Source organism: Sminthopsis crassicaudata, chromosome 2 (assembly GCF_048593235.1).
Source record: "Sminthopsis crassicaudata isolate SCR6 chromosome 2, ASM4859323v1, whole genome shotgun sequence".
Classification (NCBI taxonomy): domain Eukaryota; kingdom Metazoa; phylum Chordata; class Mammalia; order Dasyuromorphia; family Dasyuridae; genus Sminthopsis; species Sminthopsis crassicaudata.
Window position 1 is genome coordinate 168,155,942 of NC_133618.1, and position 5,694 is coordinate 168,161,635.

Sequence of the window (5,694 nt, forward strand, 5' to 3'; positions counted from 1 at the left end):
TTAGTTGAATATACAGGTCTAATGAAGTCCAACTTGTGGAGAGCAGAATTATATTTGATAGAAATACAAAATAAAATGAGAAGAAAGGGAAGGTGAGGTAACTGAGGACTGAGAAAGAAAGGTTAATGAAAAAGTTAATGAAAACTTTTTAAATAAGAAAATTCAAAATAAATTAATTGCCTATTTCATATTTTCTTTTTTAACTTGAAGATTGGTATTGTGGTTGTTCAGTCATTTTTCAGTCATGACCCCATTTGTTTTTTTCTTGAAACATACTGGAGTAGTTTGACATTTCCTTCTCTAGCTTATGCTATGAATGAAGCAAACAGGGTTAAATAACTTGCCCGAGTCACATAAATAGTAAGTGTCTGAGGACAGTTTTGAACTCAAGAAAATGACTCATTCTGTCTCCAGATTTGACTCTTTATTCACTATGCCACCTGAAACTGAGGCTATCTATGCTTTATTGTTATTACATTGAAAGGCAGGAATGTCCAAATTTTCTAAGGATACTGGTGGATTTCTGATCATAGATGTGGGTATTCCCAGTCTAAATGTGGACCAAATCATAGTTTTTTTCACCATTCTGTTGGTGGTCATAGTGGTTGTTTGTTTTTGTTTTGTTTTGTTTTGTTTTTCTTATTTTTCCCTTTTTGATCTGATTTTTCTTGTGCAGGATGACAAATATGGAAATATGTTTAGAAGAACTCCATAAGTTTAATTTACATTGATTGCTTGCTATCTTGGAGAAGGAGAAGGGAGGAGAGAAGGAGAAAAATTTGGAACACCAGGCTTTGCAAGGGTGAATGTTGAAAACTATCATTGCATGTATTTAGAAAAACAAAATATAATTTAAAAAGAAAAATTCTACTGGCATGGAACATTGGATAAACTAGATTTAAAAATATTTTTGTTGGTTTTGCTGAATTTATTTTCTCTTTTTCTTTTTTTAAAAATTTGTTTTTGAAAAAAATTCTTTGATAAAGAAAATGGCTCTCTGGGAAAGGGAGAGAAACAAAGGGAAATCCAAATGATATGGAAACTAAAGATATCAATTTTTTTTAATCACTGCACAGTTTCACAGAGGCCATTCATTTGTGCTCTTCTCTGCCTTTTAAATTCTGGGCTCATCTCATTGTCTCTTTAGAGTGACTTGTCTAGAGGATACTGCTGAACCGTCTCCATTCATTCAGTTGTATACCATAGTATGGATAAAGTTTTCTTGATTTTATGTCAAATTACTCTGTGGAATTATGGATCTACAATATTCTGGGATTTAGTGCAATCATTGTAATGTCAGTTTAGGAATAGCTAAAAAATCTCTTATCTCTAGAGAATCATTCTTCCATTTGGGGTCGGTTCTAAACATAATATTTAACATTTGCAAACACCGTTAGTAAGACTGTCAATCCTTTTCTCCTTCATAATTATTATGTGTGGAAACTTCCATGGAGATGATTGATGATATCTCCTTGAGATGTTTGAATATACATTGCATTTCTGGACCTAAGGAATGAGACCATTTTTTTTTTTTTTTTATAAACCATCTCAAAGTAGAAGCTGCAAATAGTTTTAAGAACACATCATTGAAGATGACTGATTTGATCCTGGGAATGATGGATGATGAGAATTTTATTTGGGTTCTTTATTGTAGATTTCCCTAAACATAGGTTCTTAACAAAGATAAAAAATAAACATACAACTCCAGAAGAGAAAGGAACCTAACTTTCTATTAACCACAAATGCAAAATTCCCTATCAGTATCACAGAATACCTTTTGGAAACATTATTAATACAGAGATCTACCAAAAGATGAGCAGTTATCTCTCTTGTTCTTGAGGACCTTTTCCTAAGAAGGAAATGTAGAAGTCTGGACCAGTCAGCCTATCAATAAGCTTTTATTCTATGCCTACAATGTATGTAGCACTATTAAATACTGAAGATGTATAGACATAAGACAACCCTTGCTTTCCAAGTCCTTGCAGTATAATGGGGAGGCAACATGCAAACAAATATTAGAAATAAGATACATATAGGACACATTAGAAATAACAACAAAGAGAAGTCACTGAAATTAAAAGGCATGAGGAAAGGCTTCCTGTAGAGATTTGAAGGATGTCAGGGAAACTAGAATGAGGAGATGAGGAGAAAGATCATTCCAGGCCTTAGGGACAGCCAGTGAAAATAAATGGAATTAGGAGATAGATCATCTTACTGAGTGAATGCAAGGAGATCAGTATCACTGAATTGAAGAATACATCTCAAGTTGTAAAGTGTAGAAAGACTGAAGTGGGGAGGAAGCAAGTGGCACTTTAAATCTTGAGGATTAAAAAACAGATGGAATTTGGGGAGGGCAGAAGAGAGGTATAAGAACTCATGACCAGAAAAGAAAGGAAAATTGTTCTTGATTAACTTTAGGCATCTCTTTATTGAGGCCCATTAGTTTCAGAAGTCTTATTATCACTGGTAAGCAGGTTGTTATCTTACAGCCAGCAATTTTTTAGAGGGAAGATAGATAGCCAAAGGGAAGAAAGACATTGTTTCTAACTACATTATTCCCAAAGCCAGGAAGACTTGAGATTATTAGTATATCATTCACAGGGACTACATCATATCATAGAAATTGTGTTATTATTAACCCCATTTTAAAGATGAAGAAATCAAGGCTGAAATATTAAATGACTTGCCCAGGGTCACACAGATGGTAAGTATCTAAGAACAAATTTGAATGTAGAATCTAATTCTAAATCCAGAACTTTCATCACCTGTGAAACAAGATACGATTTATTTATTGAAATTGTAAAATTGTGTTCATTAAAATGTCAAATAAAATATTTTTCTGTTCTAATAATAGTAATTCTTTCACTTCAATTATATTCAATAGTCTTAAGGGATTAATTCCAGGAATTTGGATCAGTGATTAGTTGTTCCCATCAAATCCCCAACATTTAGCCAGAAAGGTTTCTTTTATCTCCAAGGCTCCGAAATAATCTTATCCCTCCTTGACCTGCTAATAGCAACATGTTCATATCTCTCCTAGGCACCTTTCCTCTTTATTTCCCCTACTAGCTCATAAGGACTTTGGCATCAAAACCTGTGTCTGATTTTTAGTTGTATAACCTTTAAGTTATTGTTTGTTGAACTGGAATTGACTATGTACAAATTAGTACCAAGTAACTTCCAAGAATAGTGAAATGAGGTTGTTTCAATTTCTCAATAAAGAATGCTTCCTCTAACTCCCACTCGTAAATAAACTAACCTGGAGGATTCCGAAGTAAATTTCTTAAAACTTAAAACATATATGTTCAAAGAGGCAGAGTTCCTTGAGAAGATAAACATTTATTTCAAAAATAAACATGGAAATTTTAAAATAAAAGCAGAAAAAGCTGCTTCCCACAAGAGCAAGGGAATTCAGAAATCTAATTAACATTTTAAAGGGAAGTGATAAGAGATAATAATGTGTCTGATGTGCATAGCCCAAGTAAAATACAGAATAAGACCAGAGCAGTTTATCACTAACTAATACTGTCCTTTCAGAAATTAATGAGCCTCACAAATTCTTTGTATCTCTTATTCTCACTCTTTCTGTGTATCTTTCCCTGGTAGTGTTTTTTTTTTTTTTTTTCCCAATTTCAATTCTTTTCATCCTTCCTTTTCACCTTTCCTTTCCCTTTGTGCCATATCCCTTAACTGATTATAAAATAGAATTCAAATGTAACTATTTTAATTTGATGTATCTCTTTATTGAATAACATTTTATTATCCTCTGTTCTTCATTTAAGGAAAATTGTAAATAAAGCATTTTCTTCTCTCTCTCTCTCTGCCTTTGTATGCCTTTCTCTCTCTTTCCATCTGTGTGCCTCTGTCTCTGTTTCTCTGTGTGTCTCTGTCTCTTTCTCTTCTTTCTTACTAAAATGAATAGCTATCTTAACTGACATGCTATTCAATTGATCTTCAGTACCTCTGTTGTGCCAGTTCCCTTTTATTGTCCTGACTCAGTTTCCCTAATTGTTCTGCCTCAGTTTCCCTAAGTCATTCTGCTTCAATTTTCCCAATTGTTCTGCCTCAGTTTCCCTTAATTGTTCTGCCTCAATCCCCTTATTGCAAACCCTCCCTCCAGTTCATTAGGATTGATATAACTCAGGGCTAGTTACTTTAAGGTTATAATTGTAAATGTGTAAACTCAAGATAAGAGGGAGTTCAGACTTCCTGGCTCCTAACTCCTCCTAAATCATCAAGAATTTATGATCCTCCTCAACCTGTCAGGACCAGATTTATGGTCCCTACCTGGAGATTCCTGCTCCCCAGAGTTTGGACTCCACTTCTCTTCTCCCATTCTTTCCCCCCCCCCCCCGCCTTTCCCCCCTGTCTTTATTTAGTTACCTGAGCTAAGGGCTATATATGTCATTGAGAACTCACATTCACTGCTGGATTCTTTGGACATCAGTCCTAAGGGCAACATGCCCCCAGCACAATCTTTCCTTTTCAGAACTCCAAATAAAATATTAAAAACTCTCTAATCTCTATCTTGCCTCAGTTTCTCCAGCATTACACCACCAACCCAGTCTCCATGGAAGGGCAATAGGAAAACATCAACAACTGTTCTCTATTCAGACTTTAAGTGGTTAATTAACATATTCATTTGTTAAGATGAAATTTAATACTTTTGCATATTATTTTTCAAATAAAATCTGGTGCCAAAATCCAGTGCAAATCCCTCATTGAAAAACCATAACTTTTAATTGATATCACCTCACTTATCTCTTTATATATATATATCTCTTTATAAAGAAAGGAACTATATCCATTTGCACTTTATGTAGAGAGTGATGATGCCTTGAGGAAGTAGGCTAAGCAACATTCCCAAAGTCACAAAACAAATTGGGGGGGGGGGGGCAGATTAAGAAATTTATGATGTTTCCCAAAAAGGCATTAAATCACATTTTTCTTTTTTTTTTTTATTTATTTATTTATTTTTATTATATATATATATATATTTTATAATATTATCCCTTGTATTCATTTTTCCAATTTACCCCCCCTCCCTCTATTCCCTCCCCCCGACGACAAGCAATACCATACATTTTACATGTGTTACAATATAGTCTAGGTACAATACATGTGTGCGAATATCATTTTCTTGTTGCACAATAAACATTAGAATCCGAAGGTACATGCAACCTGGGCAGACAGATATTAGTGCTAACAATTTTCATTCCCCTCCCAGTGTTTCTTCTCTGGGTGCAGCTACCTCTGTCCATCATTGATCAACTGGAAGTGAGTTGGATCTTCTTTATGTTGAAGATTTCCACTTCCATCAGAATACATCCTCATACAGTATTGTTGTTGAAGTGTACAGTGATCTTCTGGTTCTGCTCATTTCACTCAGCATCAGTTGATTTAAGTCTCTCCAGGCCTCTCTATATTCCTCCTGCTGGTCATTTCTTACCGAGCAATAATATTCCATAACCTTCATATACCACAATTTACCCAACCATTCTCCAACTGATGGACATCCATTCATCCTCCAGTTTCTAGCTACAACAAAAAGAGCTGCCACAAACATTTTGGCACATATATGTCTCTTTCCGCTCTTTAGTATTTCTTTGGGATATAATCCCAGTAGTAGCGCTGCTGGGTCAAAGGGTATGCACAGTTTGATAACTTTTTGGGCATAATTCCAGATTGCTCTCC